General features: G+C 40.8%; 1 protein-coding gene across 1 annotated transcript in view; it reads left to right on the forward strand.

The window, feature by feature from the left end:
* Window positions 1-229: 229 nt before the first annotated feature.
* The window catches only part of LOC133983270 (RNA-binding motif, single-stranded-interacting protein 3-like), a 137188-nt gene continuing 125518 nt past the window's right edge, over window positions 230-11899 (forward strand). Inside the window, exon 1 of the mRNA XM_062422298.1 lies at window positions 230-388. The gene's annotated coding sequence lies outside the window, so the exon portion shown is untranslated. The remainder of the gene's footprint in view (window positions 389-11899) is intronic.

The following is an 11899-nucleotide window of genomic DNA, read 5'->3' on the forward strand; positions in this document are numbered from 1 at the left end:
ACATCTGTAAAGTAGTGATACAACAATGCATTTCACATCAAACAAGAATGATATTACAGTATTGCCATCAGCAGTGACATACAAAGTGAGACATATTGAGCTGTGTAGTATGATTCACACTCACTGTTGCACCAGTCTGACTACTGGAGACAAGCAGAGGAGTCAAAAAGTGCTGACTCACCCTTCAGCTCCTGGTATCATGTACCTTCCAAACTTTCGCAGTGTTGCAGTGACCTTGAGCAGCGCAGAGCGGAATGAGTGACTGAGGAAAACGAGGAGCACGAGAGAGAGAGAGAAAGAGAGAGAGAGAGAGAGAGAGAGAGAGAACCCCTCCAGCCTGCTTCTCGACAGATAATCTGTCAACCCCCCACTGGTCCCCAGACTCAAGGTACATGCGGCACACACACACACACACCTGCTACGTAGAGTACATACACACACCTCTCACCAGCCGCCTACTCCTGCAGCACAGCTGAGTGTCTGACAGAGTAGTTGGTGGAGAACACGCGTACCTCCCTCCTCTCCTCGTCTTTTTCAACTCCATCCATCACACCCAACACACCGCTTTCTTTCTCTATCTTTCACTTCCTGCCTTCTCTCTCATATATTATCTTTCATCTCTTTCATAACCTTCCTCCATTTCTTGCTGTGGTTCCATCATGCTCCCTCCCACACTCTGTTTTTTCTCATTTTTTCCCCCCTTCCAATTTATCATATATTTTATTTGTCTTTGCCTGAACCTGAAAAGAGGTGGGGGGGAAAGCTTAATCAGTAAAAATGGACATTGTGGTGAACACACACTGATCTGTAATCTAAGTGCAAGCTTGAACACTCTTGATTATATTAGTCCTGTGAAGTGCTGTAACAAACATGTGAAACAAGACTCACCATGAATGGCTGTAGTTAACAAATCCAAATTTGCAAACTATTGATTAGATTACTCACTGTTCATCAGTGTGTGTGTGTCTCTCTTGCTCTGTGTGACACACACACACACAGCAGTTTTAGTCCAGCGAATGAGTGAGCGAAGTGGTATCAAGGTCTAGTCTCAGTTTTGCCAAGTGGTTGCCTCAGAGGTCTCCTGCACACACACACACACACACACACACACACACACACACACACACACACACACACACACACACACACACACACACACACACACACACACACACACTACATTCATGTTCCCTGTGCCACCGCATACACAAACATAGTCATAAAACTTCAACTGCCACATGTGATTGAATTAGTTGCAGTGTCTTGCTCTGTTAGAAATGTGCTGGTAAATTTCAGTGGAAATCATCATGTGCAAGCTTTCCAATAAGAGATTTCATTTTAGGAAATAGATACAGCAGTTAACTTGTGTGTCTTTTTTTCCTGAGTGGGAAGAGTGCAGAGTGAGTCAGTGGGCTGACATTAACCGGCAATCGTGCAAAGTGCACAGATGCATTGCAGAGACTCAAGATGACTCATTCTTGACATCTGAGATGATAATTGCACTTACTGAGTCAATTACCACATTTGGATTTGAATTATTTTTTGTGGAAATTGTAACAGACCAAGCTGAAGTGAACAGGCATGTTGAGGGTATACAGTGATAGTAAATGTATGAGAGAGATGGATTTAGAATACAGAGTGTTAATGCTTCCTCCACCACGTGCAACCATTTAGACCATTACTGGTTGTATTGTTTGTTCTCAACATCTTTACTGCTCTCTCGTCCATCTTTCTGCCAACTTAATTTCCCTGTGATGTGACGGTAAGATTTATCGACGTGTTCCCTCACTGAGCTGCCACAGGAGTAGGGGCAGCACAGATGTGATGAAGCACCGTCCAGAATCCAAGAACTACGGTCGAGTTCTTAATCTGTGCCAAGAGCCACCTGAATGTGGGTGTAGTGATGCGGTGGGGGTTGGTGAGAAGGGGTGAAACTTCTAGAGGTGCTGTGAACTAAATTCAATTTAACATCTGTGGTGTGAAATGTCCAGTTGGTGATGCTCATCTTTTAGATTGAAAAGGCTGGTGGGGGATTAGGGGTTGAATCTCTCTTCTGAGTTAAGGGTAAGGGGTGGTTATGTTAAAAATGAAGGGAATAGTTCACCAACAAATTTTGCCATTATGACGAATCAAAGAAAAACAACACTGAGGTTTTTAACACACAAAGAGTGAGCTTGTATTTCATTCTCTTCCAGAAAGCTGAAGTAACTGAAGTCTTTTGAGTTCCCAAAATAGTCATAAATCACTTCAAAGAGATGGTACAGCTCCAGATATGAATGAAAGGTGAATTTTAAAACTTGTCCAAATGACATGTCACTGTACAAACTGCCACAAAAAGCTGTCCTTAAAAATAGACTCCTGAGCCTCAGTGAGCTTCAATTAGGGCATTTCATAATTTAACATTAACTTTGAGTTTAATATTTTAATGAATAATATTATCATGTTGAGCCTTTATTAGGGCCCAGAAGCCATCACTGCCTGATTCATATATGGCTGAAACTGCATCATTATCAAGTCTGCCTAGTCCTTTAACCGTCTAAACAAAAACAATAAGGTTTCTCACTTTCCAGTTCAAAAGTATTTTTTCAACTGCCAAAAGCTTGAGCCATTATTGTAGATTTGATTGTATCCACTCAGCCTCCTAATAGACACACCACTGGACAGAGTGGGACCTTCATATTTAATATAGATCATGACATTTCTTTGACAGAAAACCCATTATTTTGACTTCATGACAGTACTGCATATAGCAGACGATGTACGAGTGAATTACTCTCACTACAACTATATCAACAAAGATTAATGTGCATCATTTTATTCAATTTCAGTGGAGTTCCATCTGTTCTATAAAGGATTGTAATACCTTGCACAATACATAGGTATTATATAACTATAAGTAGCTTGAATGATGCATGATTGATTTCCAGTGTTCTGCAGACAAATGTATGCCCAGATCCTTTTCCCATAGTGATTTAATATTCTTCATGCCAGTAACAGAGTGGTCTGTGTGTGTGTGTGTGTGCGTGCGTGCTTGTGTACGCATGTACGTACCCTGACCAGAAACGGAATCTTTCATTTTACAGTGTATATCCCCATCGGAGCCAAGTGAACATCTCTATACAACACCTGCTTAAGTGAAATGTTTCATCTGTGGCTACTGACAGAAACCTGGATTGTTGAGCCAAAAAGTTCATTTCAACTCAAGGAGTGTTAACGTTCTTGACAAATATCCTGGAGGTAAATGTAGAAGACAAGTGAATGTGATGTACTAAAGCTCTAAGATCCCCACTTTACAAACTTGATTTAGCTCCATATCAAGCCCAAAAACCACTGACATAGACTTGAAAACAGTTATTCTTAGCGAATCTTAGCGATTCAGTAGCGATTGATTTATTTTCTTCTATCAATATAAAAACAAGTAATGTAAAAAACATTTCATACCAAGGCAATACAAGTCTGCACATTAAACCAAAAAAGCCGTGTTGTGTTGTCTTTGAAAGTCTTTGGACAAGTCTGCACATAAAAAGAACTTCTGAATTCATCATATATCTGACAAAAAAAAGCCATAGCTGTTGCTTAATGAAGCATTTCATTTCCATCATCATGCTACAACCCCAAAGGATTTCAATGTATCTTTGCACTTGATGTATGTGAAGTGCAGCAGTGCACTATAGCGACATAATTTTAGATTGAAGGGTCTGAGGCAGCGCCTCAGTGTGCAGAATGGGCTGGTAATGAGCGTCACAATTTTCTTCTGCACAGAAATAACTGATGTGTCTGTGTATGTACGCATGTGAGTGTGTGTGTGTGTGTGTGTTCTGTGTGTGGAACAAAGATAATTGAATGTAAGTGGTGCCTATCAACTGTGGTCGTATTTCTCTGTGGTATTGGAACCTACGGAGATTTGAAAACTCATTTAGCCATGCCACTTCAAAGAAAAGAAAATATTACGTAAAAACTATGCTGAAAGTGTGGGCACACTCCTCCTCCTTGCTCCCTCTCTGCTGGTGCAGTGTAAAGTGCACAAAAGACCTGCGGTGTGGAAAATGAATTATGCTGTGTTCTCACTGCATTTTCACTATGCTGTGTTTGTGTATGTATTCATAAACGATACTGCAAGTTAATGCGTTTATGTGTTTGGGTGTGTGTGTCTGTGTGTGTGTGTGTATGTCAGTGTGCGTCTGTGCACATCTTTGTCTGGACTAAGTGCATGTTTGTATTCATGCTAATTAGTACGTCCATTGAAAAAACAGGAAGCTGTTCCCTGTCTGCAAAGATGAAAGACATTCGGGCTGTGTCCAGTATTTCCTCCCTGGTGTGTTACACTGCAGCTCTACAGGATTACACAATGAGATCTCTGACAAAGAAAGACAGAAACAGAGCGAAAGAATGGCTGCTACAGAGTTTCAAAAGCTCCGTTTCACAACAACATCAGAGTGAAAGTTTTTCTGAGATAATTGCAGCAAGGCCAGAAAGGTTTTCCAGTGCAGAGCGCTGCAAAAGGCGTGGAATCTGGTTATTTGCAATTAATTGTGGCAGATGAAGTACAGCATTTTCACCTGACTTAGTTTGACTCACAGCACTTCACAAACAAGGATTTCAAAGATGAAATCTCATTAACAAAACGTATGCTTTCGATCAAAGTCAACAGTAAAGATGAAAAATGAAATGGCTAAATTAATGTCTTACACGAAACAAATTAAAATATGCAATATAAATGTATGTGTATGCAACAAATGTAATGCTAGACCTGAGCCAGATTCAATTAACTTGAAAAAAAGAGATTTGTGCACTAATTTGATTACAGTTAAATGAGATAAATATGAGTTTTCCAATTCTCTAAAATACACATAGTTGGGAAGTTTAAAGACTAATATTGAAAGTATTTTTCTCATTTAATAAAATTCTAAGTGTGATCTAGTTGCTTTGCTGCCAAATCCTCACAGTTCAAGAGTTGCAGTTTACACAATGATTTAATGAGATTGTTCTTATCTTCTTATCCAGCTGATCTTATCTTATCGGCTGCTACAATCACCAGTCATTTCAAAATGTGAATGATCTCACAGTTTCCTCTCAAATATGTTTATGAAAGGTCGAAAAGAACAGAAAAATGAGTAAAAATCGATATCAGTTAATTAAGTACCTCTCTGACTGTTTTTATAGTTTATACTTATAAAGAAGTTCATAGATTAATTACAACATAGCATATTAGCCTGAAGAACTTTTATAATTAAAGTGGAAAGGATCATATTTTCTCATGCTTACGTGTCAGAAGTGGCTGAAGGGGACAACTCTCCGAGTCTAATTAAACAAAGAACCTATTCATAATATGCCATGAAATATTTATTATGTGTCCCAGATACACATTCTCCAAATTTCACCTCACATTATTACTCGAGAGAGACTCAGCTGAAGACTCTCTCCATTATGCCTGTCTGCCCTCACAACAAAATGTACTCCAATCTTTTTTGTGTTAATCATTTCACTGCATTAGTTATTTTTTAAAATAATATTTTTAAGTCTAGCAATTTAACAACCACTAACAACTTAAATGCAGCTTTATTTTTTTCCCAGTCTTGTCAAAAAATGTTGTCTTTCCTCTGGCAGACATTGACAGGGCTTCCTTTTTGTCAAATACTCGGTTAGTTTTGGGCCTTAGGACAATAAGACTCAGGGGGACTGCCATAAAACAGATTATTTTCCAAAACCCTTCCTCCTGTAATCAATAATCGCTGACTCAGTATGGAGGCCCGCACGATATCGGACCGTGAGCGGAATGTCCTCTCCTTGTTGCATATTAAACCAGCGCGATTAAACGCCACAGCAGGACAAGGACAGTATAACTTAATGGCTCCTTTTTACTGCAGTTGTTAGGTCCTTGCCTCGGCCCCCAGTGAGCAATATCTTTATATTCAGCAACAGGGACGGCAGAGGAGGTAAAATATTATTTTCACAGATTTTTCTTTTAAAGTTAACAAGGGCAATGCATGACATATTTTGTGTTAACAAGGGAGATGCTGTCCCCCCACTCAAATTGCCCCTCTCCTGTTAAAAGCCACCAGGGTATGAAGCGGAAGCCGTCGCTGTGAGGAATGAAGGCCATTGAGTTAAGCTTGTAGAGTTTAATGGAGCAGGAAGGCTATAGTAGAAGTAATGGCTGAGGGTAAGCTTAGCTACAGGCCTGTCAGGTACCACAGGGAGAAGAGAGGAAGGTTATATCCTGCAAGATCTTTTTTATCACTGACACTCATTCATTGCTTTTTTTTAATTTTAATTTTTTTTATTATTTTCATTGTTTTGGCTTTCTTCCACTTAATATTCAGTGTGTATGATTGCAGGCATAGTAACAGCAGTAGCAACAAGAATGCTGAAACAGTATACAAATTGCTGTATCTTAGCTAATTGCCTATGTTGGTAGTTGCTTTTATGCTTGCTGACTGTCTCTTAATAGTCAGCCTTTACTATCCATCATTACCAATTAATATTAAGGCCTTAAATGATTGCCCTACTGGGTAATTAAGCGCAGACTGAAAAAAAGAAGCATCAAATGATGACATTTGGCTCTAATATGGTAGCGTCAGCTAGCTGTTGCCTTTTAGTCACCAGTGGTTTATGTCTGTGTGATGGTGATATGGGGCAGGTGCTTTTGTTGTTAATGGTTGGTTTTATGTGTGGTGTAGTTTGTCCTAGAGGTTGAGCTGCAATTCTGCTGAGTGATTGTAGTGCAGTCCTGTCCGTGTACTCGTAATGATCACAATGAAAGGTTTGATTTCATTTATTAAAGTACAGATCACTGTCCTCTTCTCTTCTTTCCTCTCCACTTCTCTCCTCTTCTCTCCTCTCCCCCCTCCCCCTTTTTCCTCTCTTTCCGTCTTCTCTCTTTTCATCTCCTCTCCTCTCCTCTCCTCCTCTCTGCCAGATGGCTGCTCCTTAATCAAACTCTCGTACCTCAGAGAGGTAAACACATTACGCTGCCCTGATTACACTGACTTGGCGAAGCATACCACGTAGGCGTGTGTGTAAACCTTGCATGTGTGTGACAGCAAGTGCATATTTATTTGTGTGTATGGAAGAAGTGAATGGGGGTGGTGGTGGTGGGGGGTTATGCTCTTGGACACTCGTACAGTCTTATTAAGAGCTGTGACACACACACACACACAGCACGGGTGCAGAAATGATCACTCAGCATATACATCGAGAATCACTCATTCTCTTAATCTCTCATTGTCGGACAGTAAACAATCCCCCTGACCCACTGTAGCTATGGAAACACTTGCTGCCGCAGGCCCCTCATATGGCTGCACTAGTCTGTTCTACACTGTGGTATACCATAGTTATCCCTGCCATGGATTGAGGCAGGCAGACTGCTGTCATACATCCCTGCAAAAGCTATAAAGGCTCCTGTCATAAAATCCAGCAGATCTATAAGCCCTCGGGCTTGATGTCACACAGTAATGTATGTCTAGCTGTGAAAACACTGACTTCGAGGCGTGCCGTGTAACTTGCTTTGGCAGGGGGAACAAAGCAGAGTTGGGCTACAGCGCTAATAGTCTGGCAACGCGAAAGTGTTAGAGGCAAACAGAACAGTTTTCACAGGACTCGGCTGACCGGGTGCCGAGTGACTGCGGTGTGGCTCTGCTCTTCTCAGGCTCTGGAAATTCTGAGGGGAGAAAGTGGGAATGTTACATGCTTTTGAGTTATAATAGCAGTCTTACACTGAACAAACTTAAGCTGATTTGGTTTTATTGACTTCAGTTTTCAGGGCAGGGCAGATATTCAAAGGAGAGGAAAGTGATTTATGTGCTGAGTGACTGTGCCGTGGTTCAAAAAGTTCTGAGCTCTTTAATAAAGGTGCACTAATGACAAAACTTTCAGCCCAGTGTAGTGCTTCAGCTGAATGTAGACGTGCACAGTTGCTTAATTTTTCAGGAAGGATTATTTCATTTCATTTGTATGCTGACACTTGAATTGCCACACAAGTTATTAAGTAATGTACATTAATAAAACAGTACTCAAATGTACCAATCTCAACAGCATAGCGGTACATAGAGTCTGTGTATACCAGGCCAGAAGTAAGATAGTAAATTTTCTGTACAAATGTAGAGTCAGCTGTTTATGATCCAAAGCAACCACTCCTACATATCTTCATAGCCTTCCAGTTTATAATGGAGACCGCTTTTCTTGGTGGAGTATGTTTTCAGGGGTAAAGAGTTGAAGTTTTGGGCGTGATTGAGTTCTAGAAATTTCATCGAAGGTATTTTGTAGATTTGTTTAAGTCCAGTGCTTATGGTCCAAAACATTTAACAGCATTTTAACAATAAATAACGGACAGTAGTTATTTTGGATATTAAATTAAACTACAGTAAAACTATGTGACCAGAGGACCACGATGATGCTACACATCATCATCACATCACATGCATTAGCAATGATGATGCTGGCCTTTGATGAGGCCTGATGAGATGCAGTGAAATCCTTCATGCATTATAATTAATTAATTTTGTTATTTTTTGTGGTGTGCAACAGCGTGGGCGTTGAGAGAATTACCAGTATGAATATGATGTTGGGTGAGCATCATTAGGGTAAATGTGCTTACTCTATTGATTAAATCTCCCATCAGTCACCAAGCAGCGTGGTCCCCGTCCCTTCTCTCCCTCTTTCTCTCCCTCTCTCTCTCCCCATCTCTCTACTCATCTCTGTCAAGGCGGGCTCAGTGGAGTGGTTAAATTGTCCATAGCGCGTAAACGCTCGTTTATAAAAGCCGACAGACGTGGCGGTCGTTTGCTGAAATTAATTACCCCTCGGAGCCACAGCAAGCATGGGCGCTAGTCAGTCAGTTATGGTCCACCACCTCCAAGGCCTCGTACCTGCAAAGAGAGAGAGGACAGAGGAAGTTTGCAACAATGAGGCTGATTCAAAAGATAGGGATGAATGAAAATTGAGGGGTCTGAAACATTTTTAGGTTGATGTGCACATTTATCTGTAAACCCACCAACAGGGAAAAAACTGATGGCACCAGTCACCAGACAGACCCCGAATCTCCGGGGGACAAGTAAAAGTCCAAGAAAGGAAAAAGTCTGAGGAGAAACCATCTGTGGCCCATCTAGGTTATTAATCCAAATTGCGCATTTTCAGCTGTGAAATATCTCTCCACATGTCTATTTTCCATATTTCGCTCGGGCAAAAGATCCACGGAGAGTTTTGCGCTGACGTAGCCCGAGACGATAATGTGATACAGACCATAGTGACATCAAACTAATCAGAACGTATTCATCTTCAACGAGAGTAACTTAATGAACTTCAGCACTATCTGATGCAACACTTCTCTAATATTAATAAAAGCTTCATCTTCTGTCTGATTTGCATAATTGTTCAAATGAATCCACTGACGCGCCGTTCTTTTTTTTTTCCTTTTTAATAAAGTGATGATTTGTTGTAAAAGTGAGCTGTGGCTTGCGGTCGAGAGGAGAGGAGAGGAGAGGAGAGGGGAGGGGAGGGCAGGGCAGTAGGCAAGGGGAGGAGTGGAAGGAGCAGAAGGGAAGATGGGAGGAGTGGGGAATTGCAAAGGGCCTAAGGTGATTTGTCACCATTTTGATTCAATAAAGCATACTGTGTCGTACAAGGGGTTATTTGTTTGAAGTAATTTTTCATATGGCTTTATGACCATGGAGATGGTTTGGATTATGTGTCTCGTATTGTCTAACTTAATATCTCCCTTCTCTTGTCTCCCAAGCTGCCTCATTGACTTAGACATCAACACGTTTAATCGACTTATCGTTTGTGTCCATTACAGACTGCATGCAACCTGTTTGTTAACCGTGAGCGCTTTAGAATTGTAGAACTAAACAAAGCAAAATGTCATGAAATGATATTTACTTTTTTCCAGGTGGTGCCATTACAAGCCTCTCAGTTTATGGTGACATGACTTTAGCCCCAGAACAGTGCTGTAGAGCTTCTTCACTAATGGAGTCACCAATTTCCTTGCCTTTACCTTGATAAACTGAGGTGTGATGTAAATGTTAACACACAAACATGCTTCTATTTTCTTGTTATGTAACAGTAACATGTTCTGTTTTCTGTGAGTTTAAACCTGAATTCTTCATATTCTATTTCCTAGATTGCAGAAACCTAAAGCAGTGTATTCTGCATTCTTTACAGGCTCTGTTTCTTGTTTGTATCTCAGGAGACCTTCAAAAAGACAAATACCCTCTTGCCGCATGTGGCAATTGGATGTAATAGTCCATTTACTACTGTAAATCGGCTGTGTGCAAATACCAAAGTGTGTGTATGTGTTTGTGTGATGATATCTTGGTCGGTGTTTTCCTTGAAAACTGACCAGAGCAGCTTCTGTAGACTGAGACTATCGTCATCATGACCTCTTCTGTTTTCCCAGCTGTGTCTGAGCTAAGATGTGAGGCTTTTTATCCTCTTTTTTTTTTCTGGCTCACTGTTTGTTATACATCTGGTGGTCAGCGATGGGAGGAACACATCCCTGAATCACAGCATGGCCTTTCCTGCTCCATTTGAAAACTGCTTTGATGACCGGGGGCTTTAAGAACACACAGTGTCAATGAAAACACTTTGATATTTTGCTCCAGCTGTCAGTTTATGTCTGGTGTTTGTCGGCCGCCGAACATGGGAAATAATGTCTCTCCTTTGAAGAAAGCCTTTTTTGCAAAGAAATGCTGATGTAGCTATTTTGTCTTTATGCATAATCAGTCCTTAGAAACAATTTGGCAATTAGATACAGGTCTGTTAGAATTAATGCAATTAACCAGTGTGTATTTACCACCATTATTATGACTGTCTTGTCACTAGACGAGGTAATTAGAAAGCTTTATTATAGCAGCCAAGTATAGAGTGAGATGTAAAGATTGCGCCTCTCATAATAGGATTGTACTGTGCAGTTGGAAGAATCAATTTTTTTCTCTTTGTCTTCCCAAACTGCAGCGTCAGCCGTATCTTAATTTTTCATGAAAACCAGCTTCTCGCACGTAGTCGACATACACAACACTCAGACACACACTTGATCTCACTGTATCTCTCTGCCATGTGGCATTCCACACGTTGTGCCGGTGAATGAATGTATAACCTTCCTCCATCAGCCTGCTTAGGTTCTGTGTGACTACGACCCATCTGACTGCAAAGATTTAGGAATGCACACTCCTTAAATGCAGGTGCAGGTGGCTCGTTTTTGTGTGCAGTGCCTCCACAACATGCTTATATATCTCACTATGGAGTTCAGGCTGGAGTGACTGTAATATGAGTTCATGCGGCAACTCCTCTACTATTGCTGCACAATTAATCTAATCGCAATCGCAATGTCAGCCTGTGCAATTATATAACCGCAAAAGAGACATTTAAATGTAATTCAATTTAAATATGCGCATGAAAACGTTCGCTCATCTATGCACCATGAGCGGAGATACTTCACAGACTGCACTCAGTCTCTGTGTAGTCAGTGAAACGTGTGCAGTGCATGGTCACATGACTTGCCGATGTGCAGACCACAGACCAGGTGCAAATGAAAGGTAACAAGTAGCCGACGCTGAACTGGTGGCCAACCCCCCCCCCCCCCCCCCCCCAAAAAAAAAAAAACAAAACAAAAAAACTTAACACAGCAACACAACAATTAAATTACAGCAACAACTAATAAAGAGACAATAACTTAAGGCTGAGGCCTGTAAACAATACAAAACACAAACCAACTCCATAACATTCTGCTTGGTAAAAGACATGACCCCTGTATGGCCCAAGGCTGCATGTGTAAGGAGCATTAGGTCGTTATTACAACAGATAACTGCATTAACATTGTGAAAGTGGTGGGGCTTAATCAATGGACATAAACTACATCTTCCTATTGCTAAGTTAGATTCTCAAATTCATCAATAATTATATA

Source organism: Scomber scombrus, chromosome 7 (assembly GCF_963691925.1).
Source record: "Scomber scombrus chromosome 7, fScoSco1.1, whole genome shotgun sequence".
Classification (NCBI taxonomy): domain Eukaryota; kingdom Metazoa; phylum Chordata; class Actinopteri; order Scombriformes; family Scombridae; genus Scomber; species Scomber scombrus.